Source organism: Equus caballus, chromosome 6 (genome assembly GCF_041296265.1).
Source record: "Equus caballus isolate H_3958 breed thoroughbred chromosome 6, TB-T2T, whole genome shotgun sequence".
Taxonomy (NCBI): domain Eukaryota; kingdom Metazoa; phylum Chordata; class Mammalia; order Perissodactyla; family Equidae; genus Equus; species Equus caballus.
Window position 1 is genome coordinate 66883195 of NC_091689.1, and position 14632 is coordinate 66897826.

Genomic DNA, 14632 nt, shown 5'->3' on the forward strand with positions numbered 1-14632 from the left:
CAGCGATTTATGATAAAAACTCTTAAGAAAATGGGGATAGAAGGAAATTACCTCAACATAATCAAGACCATATATGACAAACCCATAGCCAATATCAAACTCAATGGGCAAAAACTGAACGTCATCCCTCTGAGAACAAGAACAAGACAAGGACACCACTATCAGCACTCTTATTCAACATAATACTGGAGGTTTTGGCCAGAGTAATTAAGCAAGAGAAAGGACTAAAAGGAATTCAAACAGGGAGAGAAGAAGTGAAACTCTTGCTGTTTGCAGATGGCATGATCTTCTATGTAGAAAACATGATCTTGTATATAGAAAACCCTAAAGAATCCATCAGAAAACTATTAGAAATAACTAACATTTACAGTAAAGTTGCAGGGTACAAAATCAACTTACAAAAATCAGTTGCATTTCTATACTCTAATAATGAACTTGCAGAAAGAGAACTCAAGAATACAATTCCATTTACAATTGCAACTGAAAGAATAAAGTACCTAGGAATAAATTTAACCAAGGAGGTGAAGGACTTATGCAATAAAAACTATAAGACATTATTGAAAGAAATAGATGATGATATAAAGAGATGGAAAGAGTTTCCATGCACATGGCTTAGAAGAATAAACATAGTTAAAATGTCCATACTACCCAAAGCCACCTACAGATTCAATGAAATCCCAATGAGAATCCCAATGACATTCTTCATGGAAATAGAACAAAGAATCATAAAATTCATATGGGGCAACCAAAGACCCCAAATTACTAAAGCAATCCTGAGAAAAAAGAACAAAGCTGGAGGCATCACAATCCCTGACTTCAAAATGTACTGCAAAGCCATAGTGATCAAAACAGCATGGTACTGGTACGAAAGCAGGCACACAGATCAACGGAACAGAACCGAAAGCCCAGAAATAAAATTGCACATCTACAGACAGAGCGTCAAGAACATACAATGAAGAAAAGATAGTCTCTCCAATAAATGGTGCTGGGAAAACTGGACAGCCACATGCAAAAGACTGAAAGTAGACCATTTCTCATGCCATACACAAAAATAAACTCAAAATGGATCAAAGACTTGCAGGTAAGTCCTGAAACCATAAAACCCCTGGAAGATAATATACGTGGTAGATTCTTTGGCATTGAACTCAAAAGGATCTTTCAAATACCATGTCCTCTCAGACAAGGGAAACAAAAGAAAAGATAAAGTGGGACTTCATCAGACTGAAGAGCTTCTGCAAGGCAAAAGAAACTAGGATCAAAACAACCCACCAATTGGGAGAAAATATTTGCAAATCATATATCTGACAAGAGGTTAATCTCCATAATATATAAGGGACTCACACAACTGAACAATAACAAAAACAAACAACCCAATCAAAAAATGGGCAGAGGATATGAACAGACATTTTTCCAAAGAAGATAGATAGATGGCCAATAAATATATGAAAAAGATGTTCAACATCACTAATCATCAGGGAAATGCAAGTCAAAACTACACTAAGATACCACCTTATGCCTGTTAAAATGGCTGTAATCAATAAGACGAAAAATAACAAATGTTGGAGAGGGTGTGGAGAAAAGGGAACCCTCACACTGCTGGTGGGAATGCAAACTGGTGCAACCGCTATGGAAAACAGTATGGAGATTCCTCAAAAAACTAAAAATAGAAATACCATACAACCCAGCTATTCCATTACTGGATATCTACCCAAACAACTTGAAATCAACAATCCAAAGTAAACATATGTACCCCTATGTTCATTACAGCACTATTCACAATAGCCAAGACATGGAAACAATCCAAGTGCCCATCAACTGATGATTGGATAAAGAAGGTGTGGGATATATATACAATGGAATACTACTTGGCCATAAAAAAGACAAAATCATCCCATTTGCAACAACATGGATGGACCTGGAGGAAATTATGCTAAACAAAATAAGCCAGACTGAGAAAGACAAACACCATACAATTTCACTCATATGTGGAATATGAACAAACACATGGACAAAGAAAACAGTTCAGGGGCTGGCTTGGTGGTGCAGTGGTTAAATTCACACATTCTGCTTTGGTGGCCCAGGGTTCACCAGTTCAGATCCCAGGTGCGGACATGGCACTGCTTGGCATGCCATGCTGTGGTAGGCGTCCCACATATAAAGTAGAAGAAGATGGGCATGGATGTTGGCTCAGGGCCAGTCTTCCTCAGCAAAAAGAGGAGGATCGGCAGCAGTTAGCTCAGGGCTAATCTTCCTCAAAAAAAAAAAAAAAGCGAGAAAGAAAACAGTTCAGTGGTTACCAGGGGAAAGGGGGTGGGGGTTGGGGGGTGGGCACAGGAGGTGAAGGGGAGCACTTATGTGGTGACAGTCAAGAAATAGTGTACAACTGAAATTTCACATTGATGTAAACTATTATTAACTCAATTAGAAAAATGTTTCTTGATTTAATGGATTTATGTGCAGTGAAAAACAGCAAGGTGGACACAAGTATTTAGTTGATGTGGTTTTTGAGATGCTCAGAGTTGTGATGATGAGACAGAGAGCTCCAATATAAGTAATACAGTGTGCTAAGTTTTGAAAGAGATGACTGTACAAGACGCATGGGCCATCTGGGGAGGAGTCATCGGGGGGATCTGGACTGACTGAAGTCTCTGGAAGTGAGTCTTCCCAAAGGAGAGAAGGGCTACCCCTGCAAACCAGCCATTTGCTTATCTTAGAATGTCTTAAGTTATCCCTCCTGACTCCATCAATTGTGTTCCCTCCCTCCCCTCATCCCCACCTCAAGTTTTAGCTGTAACTCATTCTTTGTCTCAGCAATGAAAAGAGCAGTGTGTTGTTTTCTTTCTTGGTAACCTGATCTTATGCACATACACACACCAGACAAAATAAGTGGAAGTGAGCTTCCAAAACTATATTAAACTCCATTACAACCTTTCAACACAGTCCTCTTAGAAAATATTTCCTTCTCTGTCTTCTTCTAATACCACTGAATAGCTGTGGGGCAGTGGGACACAGCTATTAACATCAACAAAAAAAGGGCATCGTTTGATTCTTTCCGTTCCAACGTTTCAGAAATTAAGACATATTGGTTTCACGTGGCAGAAGATACACTAAATATTGAAAGACTGTTTCGAGTTGTGATGATTTATTTGGTTTTATATTATTCTCAGATTTCTGTCTTTATTAACTTCCTGCATTTTGCCATCTTCCTGGTAAAGGCAGGAAATTATTTAGAGACTACTGTGGACCAATTCTGGTAATAAATATATGTACAAAAATATGTGTGTATATATATGAACGACAAGATGACTTAGGGTAGCTACAATGTGAAGCATAAGAAGTTGATACTTTGTTGATGATTTTTGTGGATAGTGACTTTAGATTTGGCTTATTCTAAGAAAGAAGATAGCAGTACCACAAAGGCATCAATATAACTAGGCGACGTTGTTTCCGGGTATCCCAAAGAAGTTGGTAGTTTAAGAGACTCAAATGTTCTTCACTTCTAAGGGGTCGTCTCTGGTTAATTTTGAGATATACATGGATGGGGAAATTCCCTTGCTTGTTGCTCATCTACTCTCCATTCTGAATAAAGAGACATCTAAGATTCTGTAGCTCCACCCAGCCCTTTGTATCATGAATCAGGTTTTTCTTTTTTACAATAGAGGCAGACAGTGAACAGATGAAATGCTTACGGCAAGAATACAAGCCAGTGTTTTGCTCCTTCTTTACACATTTATATTCCCCACCCAACTCCCTTTCTCAAGGGACCAGTCAAGATCATTCACAGAAAAACAGGACTTTGATTGTTGAGTTTGGCTTATTCTGCTGTTTAGAAGGTGCGACAATTTTACTCCTAAAATGAAAGAGACAGACTTTGTAAGCCAGAACACACAAGGGAAATCCACTTTCCTTGAAAAGTCTGGCATCTTCTTAACCTGGCACTTAAGACAGCTCTACAGAAGGTCTACTTTCCATTTCCACACAGAGGCAGAGAAGTTGAAAGTGAATACCAAGGCAGAGCAGCATAGAATAGACCTGGGATCACCAAGAGTTAGAGAGGATGGGGCTGGCCCCGTGGCCGAGTGGTTAAGTTTGTGCGCTCCACTGCAGGCGGCCCAGTGTTGGTTCAAATCCTGGGCGTGGACGTGGCACTGTTTGTCAAACCATGCTGAGGCAGCGTCCCACATGCCACAACTAGAAGGATCCACAATGAGGAATATACAACCATGTACTGGGGGGCTTTGGGGAGAAAAAGGAAAAAAATAAAATCTTAAAAAAAAAGAGAATTAGAGAGTATGCAGCCAACTTGTCCACTGTTCAGATGTCCTTGGGAACTTCCTTTGCTTACCTGGTACTCCCTCTGCATTAGATCTGAGACATACATTTCTGAGACAGTCCCATCACAAACTATAGACCTTTATCTTTGTGTGATAACTAGGGACAACTAGCTCATAACTCTTATTTACCAATACCAACAATTTTTCCCTGAGAAAATTATACCAATTTTTTTTTGTAATTTTGTTTTGTGTATATGAAGAAGATTGCCTCTGAGCTAACATCTGTGCCAGTCTTCCTTTATTTTGTATGTAGGACACTGCCACTGCATGGCTTGCTGAGCAGTGGATATGTCTGCACCTAGGATCCAAACCTGCAAACCCCAGGCCACTGAGGCAGAGCGTGTGAACTGAACCACTATGCCACTGGGTCAGCCCCCAAAATTATACCACTTATTTTTCAATCTGGCACCACTGTGGGGTTTTCTCAAACTTGATTTGGTATATTATTATAATATATTCAAATAAGAAAAGATACATGCTAATAATCCACCTTATATTTTTATAGTACTTCAAGGATTGTTGAAATTTCTCAAAACATCACTAAAAATTTTATCTGCAAGCACCCTGAAGATGTTGGTGATATTTAACAAAGCAATCTCTGCATTGATGCAATTAAACATCCTTGTGTCTTGGCCTGAAAAACATAATATCTCAAACAGTTTATTAGCACGTTGTACAAAACAATGTATATAGAGATCCCTTATTCTAAGCCATAAAAGATAAGGTACTAATACCAAAACATACGTTAAACATCTGTCACTTAAATGTTTTGGGCCTATGACCAAGGTCAAAATATCAGAAATATAAAACCAAAATAAGCTCAGTAGGCATTTGTACTAAGAAGTTATGAATGTTTGTTGGATAACTGAAGCAATCATTCTTATTAGCACCTTTTTGCAGGGGTATTAAAACTCAAGTAAGATTCAAATTTTAAATCGTTTGTTTCTTAAGAGCTTCATTCTGCGTAGACATTTGATTGTGGTAGTGTCTGAGTGACACCAATGCAACTAGTTGAAAAGTGAACATTCCAGTGCCAAGCAATGGTTTGATGGACGTCCCTTAAGTGAATTGACTGACTTGGCTTGTCTTCTGGCCAACTTCTTTTTCATGTAGACACAGTCTAAGAGAAAAATAGTTCCACTTATTTCCTTTGGCACTTATCAGGCAAATAGGTTCCTGTAGTCAAGTTGTTCTCCAGTAATAGAACAGCTAATAAATTTAACCTGCAGACTCTTTTCAGGATACTAATTATCCCTGAGTGTTTGAGTCTTGTTTTTATCCATTCATGGTTTATAACAAACTTGGGTTTTCTACCATTCATAAATCCCTACTGTTCTTGGCTCTATATGGATAGAATTTGGTGTTCTCTGAAATTTTAGAGTCTCAAAAAATAAAATACAAGGGCCGGCCCAGTGGCGCAGCGCTTAAGTGCGCATGTTCCGCTTTGGCGTCCTGGGGTTCGCCGGTTCGGATCCCGGGTGTGAACATGGCACCTCTTGGCAAGCCATGCTGTAGTAGGCATCCCACATATAAAATAGAGGAGGATTGGCAGTAGATGTTAGCTCAGGGCTAATCTTCCTCAAAAAAATAAAATAAAATAAAATAAAATTTCATGGAATTGAACATTCACTATCCTCATGATTTGATCAGTCGCTTTTTAATTCTCCTGCACCCTCCCTTGACTGTCTAAGCAAGAATTCTCAGAGTCTTCCTGATTGACTCAGTAACCAATCAGATCAATACAGAAGCCAACTTTGGGTTCTAAATAGGAGTTGTAACAGAGTAACCTTTCTTTTCTCTTGATGTTCCCAAAGAAAGCAGTGGCAAACTCAGGCTGGACAAAGCTCATCTTATTAATCATGTTCTATAAAATATATCTATTAAAAAATATGAGTTCTGAGAAGTAAAAGTTGTGCTGTAAAGCTCTATACTTTCACTGCCGTCACTGTCCTGTGGAACTCTATCATCTATTATGTTCTATGATAATATCATAGAACATTCTGTTGACATAATGATTCTACATACCAGCAATTCCCTTTATCCTTACATTAGAAAAGAATTCCATATGCTAGCCTACCAGTTATTTCAACGAAACGGCCAAGTGGTTTGGATAAAACAAGATCTTTGCCTTAAACTGAAATTGAACCTGAATCTTGTTTGAGATTCAAAAAGTTGAGTTAACTTTTTCCCCTTTATTTTAATTTTTGTGCATCTCTGCACTTCCTGATTTTGGTTGGGAGTAGAAACCAAAATACCGCAAGAAAAGCTATTCTTGTTGCATTTCCAGCCTTTCAAAGCCAAAAAGCACTAGAAATCTCCAGAAGCAAACAGTTCCCACCTAATTTCTAGCCCCAAAAGGTTCAGATAAGTTTGAATAAACTTTGGATAATATCGCATCTATTACTTGGAGAATATCTAAGATAGGTAGTGATAGAAAGCTTTAAGATGATAGAAAAAAGGAAGAAAATACGATCACAACAAAGTGGACATTTCTTCAAATTAAACTAAAGACATTATCATAATCCAACTGGACTTTTCTTTGCTTCATGGCAAAAAAGCCAGAATATTATAAATTTTGGATGAAAAATTTGAACTCAGCTTTCTAATTTCTTAAGTGCTGCCATTCCCAAAATACTCTTTACATTTGGATTATTATCTTTCAAAAGCCATTTTAAAATAACTTCACTTGTTACCACATCAAGGATCTGTGGGAACAAATCATAATGTATAATTATAATGTTTCTTGAGTTTAATTGTATAACTGTCTTCTGGTTCACTCGATATCACCGTGTGATATCTACTCTTATTCACCAAGCGTTGATTGAGTACTTCCTATGTGTGAAGTGCCATATAAAGTGCTGGGGAGCTGATGATGAGTAAGATATATACTTTCCCTCAAGAACTCAAACTCTAGTTGGGGAGACAGGCACGTTAACTATTGAGGTCTAACAGAGTTTGCTAAGGGCTATGATAGGAATGGGCACGGAGGATTTGAGGAACTTTTAAGGAGGTCCCTAACCTGGCCTGGGTGCTCGCATAGTCTCCCGAAAGAACCGAGATCTCAAGGAGGATGTAGAGAGCATGATGAAGAACACTTTCTCTGCATCAAAGTCTTTTCCTCCTACTTTTTCAGGGATAACTTGTCAGAATAAGGACTTGATTTGGACGAGAGTCCAAATAGGAATGATGGGATTGTGAAGGCAAAATAGAGGCTCGAAACTCCGGGCAGGAGTTTGAGGAGGGCAAGGGTCAGGCTAGGATTAGAGAGAAGCAAGTATTAAGAGCATCTGGCAACAGGTGGCAACAACACACAGCAGGGGAGAGGGCCAGGGCCTGAACTACAGAAGATGGACCAAGGGACAGAGGTCCAGCTTCCCTTTGGACTCTGCAGGAACGAGATTGTTATTATGATTATTGATATTATTATTTAACATAGTTTGGTGTTAAAAAAACCTGCAGCTTCTGTAGTTAGACACAATTTTAATTCCTGGCTCTACATCTTATAATTCCATGGCTTTGGATAATTTATTTAACTTCATTTAGTCTCCATGCAATGGCGATGGTGATATCCTGTCCTGGGGTTAATGTAAGAATCAAATGTGATCCATTACATGAGTGGACCTGCCATGCTATCCAGGACACAATGATGTCAGTAGAAGGGTCGTTGCCTTCTCTCTTGCTCCAAGGCTCATGCATTTGGCCTCTGCACAAAGTTTCCCTCTGAGCAGCAGAGTGCTCAGCTTACCTACTCTCAAGTTGCCTCTCCTTAGGAACAGTCTTTTCTCTTCTTTTTCACTACTGGGGATTCGCAGTTGTTTCTATTCCTCCAAAGACCATTTTAGAAATGAAGAAACGGGCTCAGACAGGTTAAGCAATTTTCCCAAGGGTGCAACTAATAAATTATGGTGCTAGCTTCAGACCTGAGCCTATGTAAACCCAAAGTCTGTGTTCTTTGCAGTCATTCTCTCCCTGTATCTGTATAAGATATAGGAGGTACACTGACTGGAAAATTGATTTTGTAGTTTTATGTCTGTACAGAAAGCCAGACTCCCAGAACACTCACATAAGAGGTCCCATTTTGGGAGAGGTCTCCATGCATTTCATTATTCTACCAATGAAGTGAAAACAGGGTAAAGAAAATCTTCATAATCTTTACTAACAGCTGGAAGGGGTTGAAAACTAAGCTCTCCCCTACTCTTTCATCCAGGCAAGTGAGTACTTTCATTCTTTGAAGATAAATGCATATCTGTTTCAAGATATTCTATATAAGCTGGTTGAGGTATTAAAAATATGCAAGGAAATAATCCAGCAGTCAGTATACTTGCCAAAAAAAAGAAGGGAAAAAAGGCTTTACCTTGAATATAGACAGCTCATATGTTGGCCACCAGGGCAGATCTGAAATTTAAGTCTGTCTGAATTCATTGCACGAATTTGCAGTTTTAGCCCCGGATTTCTCAGCTCATTTACAGAGAAGAAGAGTTTATCATCAATAGCACCGGAGTTTGCCATTTTCTTCTCACAGTGGATGGATACTTTGTCCGAGGAAAAACATTTTAATTCTCTACGACTTTGTGGCTAAGAGGTTGCCACAATAGAAAGGCATATTCCTAAAAAAAAGCATGACGTATATCTTTATTCTTCTTTATGTATTAATATTGCCTAGAATTTTTAAATGAACTTTCTCCTGTGAAAGGACTCATTCACCCTTGCAAAGGAAAACTTTTAAGTAAAGACTCACTCATAGCTGTCTGTTTGCCAGAAACTGTAGTTTCAAGTTTCTCAAGGGGAGAATGACCACAAATGCCACTCACCAGCCTAAATTAAAGTACTCATCTATAGCTGGTGTTTGAGGTTGAGCCATATACAAATAGAATTAGGGCCAGCCTTTACCAAGATGACTCAAGAGAAATGCCCTGAGCTCTGCACTAGGCAGGACTCTCATCTACAGTGGCCTTCCTCGGTTTTGTGGTGTCCCAAGCAGAGGGTTTTGTGGACAGAGGGGAGACGGTGAAAGAGTTAGGGGAGGAAATTGCTCTTCATATGCAGAAGTCTCAGCACTTGGTATTCTTTTCTCATATCACATTGGCCTATTTTGACCTGACTTAAAACAATGATTTTCTCCACTTCATGGGAACATTTAGAGAAAATAATAAGAAAAGGTATCTGCTATGGGTTGAATTATGTCCTTTCAAAATTCATACTTGAAGACTTGAGCCCTGGTCCCTCAGAATATGACCTTCTTTGGAGAGAGGGTCATTACAGAGGAATTAAGTTAAAGTGAAGTTATTAGGGTAGGCCCTAATCCAATATGGCTGGTATCCCTACAAAAAGGAGAAATCTGGACACAGAAATATGCACAGAGAGAAGACAATGTGAGGAAGGAGAGAAAATGGTCATCTATAAGCCAAGGAGAGAAGTATGGAACATTCTTCCTCATAGCCCTCAGAAGGAACGAATTCTGTCAGCACCTTGATCTTGGACTTCTAGCCTCCAGAACTGCAAGACAATAAATTTCTGTTGTTTAAGCCACCCAGTTTGTGGCACTTTGTTACGGCAGCCCTAGCAAATAAATATGGTACCATTTGCCGTGCACTTATCATGTGTCAAGTGCTGTCTTGCCTGCTTCACGTGCATTCTAATTCTCACAAAAAACTATTAGGTAAGTTGTTACTAACCCCATCTACAAGTGAAGAAACTGAGGCTCATAAAAGCTAAGTAATTTACCCAAGGTCACATATTGGAAGTGGTAGAACCAGGACGCCATCTCAGGGTATTTCTGAAATCCATGTGATTTCCATTATGCCACGCATTTACTTTAAAAGGGCAAAGGACTGATACTAAACTCTATCAACATAACCTTACATATCAAGTCGTTTGCTTGTTAGGGAATTTGGTGTTAACTTCTGAGGACAGTTCCTTGTAACCACAATTCCTTTGAATTGAAAGCCTATGACAGTTCCCAGGTTTATTTCCTGGTTGATATTTACCAGCACAGGTGTGAGGAGATTAGGGGAACTACAGTAAAAAATTCTCTAGTTTCAAGGTTTTCTTTTCTTTGGCAGACCTCTTGAAATGAAATACAATTGCTATCTTCCCAAAGAAAAATTTAGTACATACTTTTAGTATTTAGTACAACTTTTTTCATAAGTTTTCATTGCAGATATTTGTTGGTTGGTTCCCTTTGAATTTCCAGTGTGCGATTGTATTGAAGACAGTGAATACGATTGAGTTGGTTTGAATTTGTTTGACCGCTTTCATGTGATTCCAAGTACAAATTCTTCTGTTACTGAAATATGGTTAACTTGTCCTTGTACATCTAATAATACTCCTTGCATTCATTTAATCTGATTGATATATATATATAGTTTAACTCAATTGCACTTATTGTATTTACTGACCTATTGGGCCTTACTCCTGACATTTTGTTTTATGTCTCCTGTTTTCTATGCTATCTTATTTTGTATTTTTCCATCTTTTGTTGAAACATTTGATTTTTCCTTGTTCCATATTCTTTTTCTTCCAGTGGTTTGGAAACGACATATCACATTCCTGTTATTTTATAGATACACTCAGCCTTTAATAAAAATATTTATTGAGGATACTGATGGAGCAGAATCCTTTATCCTTTTTCCTCTTTGGAGTTTGGACTCTCTGAGAGATAGACATATTATTTACCCCGATGCTGGTAAACCTAGATCAGAGAAGGAGCTGAGTCTGAGGCTGACACAAAGCTTCCTCTTCCTCTCCCCACAATGGAATATATACCCACCAGTAAGAAGAGTGGGGAGCAAGGGCTTGCCCCAGTGCGCTAGCCATGGCAACAGGAAGCAGAGAAATCATGGGCCACTTCTCCCAGGCCAAACTCAAAGAGAGAGGAGAGAGTGCAAGAGAGCAAGAGACTCAGCCATCAACAAACAGCGGTGACCTCCCCAGCCTCCAGAACCTGATAGATCAGTTCTGGGGCTGTTTTAAACCTTTGCAGGCCCTGGCAAGGAGTTGATTCTGACTACCAGTGACCCTGTGTACATCAGAGGGGAACTCTGCCCAGTTTTTGTCCACCATCCTCTTACCTCTGCTATTCACAAGGTTTTCATGGCCAGTTTTTCAGAAGTGGGTGGCCAAGTCCTTCTTCCTAATCTGTGTTAGTCTGGAAGACTCCACTGAAACCTGTTCACCGTGGATGACCCTGCTGCTGCTAGTATTTGAAATATTGGTGGCATAGCTTTCAGCATCACAGCAACATGCAGTGGCCACGGTATGACAACGACAGGCGGGTGGTGTGGTTCCCTGACTGGGAAATGAACCCAGACTGCACCGGTGAGAGCACTGAATCTTAACCACTAGACCACCAAGGCCGGCTGGGCAGCTTTTATGTAGGAGGCCCCTATGTGTCAAATCAATGGATTTAAACATACTCACATTACTATATGTATATTTTTCCCTTTATGATTTTTGAAAGGCTTTTGTGATTTTGATTTTAAAAGTGTTTAGCTCTGAATAAGTCTTATTTTATGCTCAGCTATGATGTCTTGGCAATCATTATGCAGTCAGATGTGCATAATGCCAGATGTGCTGCACAATTCCGTGGGGAGGAGAAGTCAGCGTTGGGTTGAATGATAGAACATTTGCTAGAACTTCTTAGAACATTTCTAGAACAATTTCTTAGAACTTCTCTGAGAGAATAAAGTTCCTATTTTATGGACTGAGGATGGGATACTTGAAGAATTAGAGAGCTTCCAGTGACATAGTTATATTTTTCTATTATATCTTGATTTAATCAGTATCTATATTCTTTCACATATAAAACAAAAATATTATGTATTATGCTTTTACTCTGTCCTGAGAACTCTCTTTTGAAATCACTTATACTTTTCAAATCAAATGCTATATTTTTATTTTTACGTTATACATCATCAGTTATTTGGGCTTGATAAGATTTACTGATAGATGAAAGAATAAATAAAATGTGGTGTATATATATGTGTCTATCTATCTATCTATCTATCTATCTATCTATCTATCTATATATACACAATGGAATATTATTCAGCTTTATAAAGAAGGAAATCCGCCATTTGTGACAACATGGATGAACCGGGAGGACACTATGCTAAGTGAAATAAGCCAGATCCAGAAAGACAAATACTGAAAGATCTCACTTCTATGTGGAATAGTGAAAAAACCCAAAAACTGAACTCATAGTAACAGAGTCTAGAATAGTGATTACTAGATGCTGGGGCATGAGGGAAAAGGGGAGATAAGAAAAAGAGAGAGAGAGGAAGAGAGGAAGAAAAAAAGTAGAATGGTGGTTGCCAGGGGTTGGAGGGAGGGAGTCATGGAGGATTATTGTTTAATGGGTACTGTTTTATTTTTCAAAATAAGACGAGTTCTGGAGAAGAATAGGGGGATGGTTGCACAATGGCTTTATTCCATCGAACTGTGCACTTAAAAGCAGTTAAGATGGTAAGTTGTATGTTATGTATATTCTACCACAATTTAAAAAAAAACAAAAAGTAATGTTTTATTCCTTATGTATATTACTGGATTTAGTTTGCTAATATTTTCCTTGGAACTTTTGCATACAAGTTTGTGAATGAGATTGACTAGTGTTTTTTCCTTTCTTTCAATCCTCTTGTCAAATTTTGGTATTAAGAATTGGCCTCAAATAAAGAGTTAATAAATGATTTGTATCTGAAAAAAAAGATTTCTGAATTTCTTGCTTTTAAAACTAGATTTACTGTTGGATTCAACGTTTGTTCTGTAATTCTGTTAAAGAAGGTAGATGATAAAATTCTGAGCATACAGAGTGGATCTAAGGCTACAGATTCAAAATTACATTTCCTCGGAAGTGTGAAGTTATTGCTCTGTGGTCTTTTACGTTCAGGGCTGCAAATTAAAAGTCTGGGTGTCAATCTGATTCTTCAGACCTTCGTAGATAATATACTATTTTCTTTTTCGAGACTTTTAGGATTTACTTTATCTCCTCAATACCTGAATCCATAAATATTGGTTAATTCATCCTGTGCAATACTTTGTGGACTCTTTCAATCTGAAGAATTGAGCTTTCTTAGGTTCTGGAAAGTTTTTTCTATTGTTTTTTTGATTTTATCTTTGCCTCAATTTTTTCTGTGATCTTCTTCAGAAACCGCTATTAGGAGGCTGTGAGAAATGCTGGGTCATCCTCTTCGTCTCCTAACTCCTCATCCACATATTCTTTGTTGCCCTCTGCATGGCATTCTCAGCGAATTACTGGGTTGAATCTTTCAGCTCTATATTTTCTCTTTAACTGTATCTGTATCCATTCTGATACTCAGCCCATCTTTGGAAATTTTTTTGTAATCACTCTTTTCATTTCTGAGATCTCTAATTGGTTCTTTTTATAATCTCTTATTATGGTATCATAAATGTGAGATCTCTTATCCTTCTGAATATATGCTACTCTTTAAACATTCTAAAAATGGGTTCATTGACATAGAATTCAGATAGCATAAAGTTAACCTACATAAAGTGTGCCTTTCAATGGTTGTTAGTATGTTCGGAGTCATACAACCCTCACCACAATTATTCTGTGGTTGTTGGGTGGAGTGGTCCATGGGTATCTGTTAGCTATATGGTTTATAGTGTTGCTCAAGTCTTCTATACCCTTGTTGATCTTCTGCCTAGTTGTTCCATCTGTTATTGAAAGTGGAGTACTGAAGTCTTCAGCTATTATTGTTGAATTGTCTATTTCTCGCCTCTATTCTGTCAGTTTTTGCTTCATGTATTCTGAAGCTCTTTTTTGGTGTGTGTGTTTATAATTATTATATCTTCCTGATGGATTAACCATTTTATCATTATAAAATGTCCTTCTTTGTGTCTATTAACAATTTTTGTCTTAAAGTATATTTTGTCTGATATTAGCGTAGTCACTCTAGCTCTCTTATTGTAGCTGTTTAGATGGAATATCTTTTATCATCCTGTAATTTTCAACCTATTTCCATCTTTGAATCTAAATTATTCTCATTTAGACAGCATATGGTAGATCTTGTTTTTTGTTAAATCCAGATTGACAGACTCTGTCTTTTTATTAGATTGCTTAATTCACTTACCTTTAATGTTAATATTGACCAGTCTGACAAACTCTGGCTTTTGGTTAGATTGCTTAATTCATTTACATTTAATGCTAATATTGACGTGGTTACTTTATGTCTGCTATTTTGCAACTTATTTTCTATATGTCTCATATATTTTTTGTTGTTCTGTCACTCTTTTACTGCTTTCTTTTACATTTAGTGAAAGTTTCTAGTGTAATATTTTAA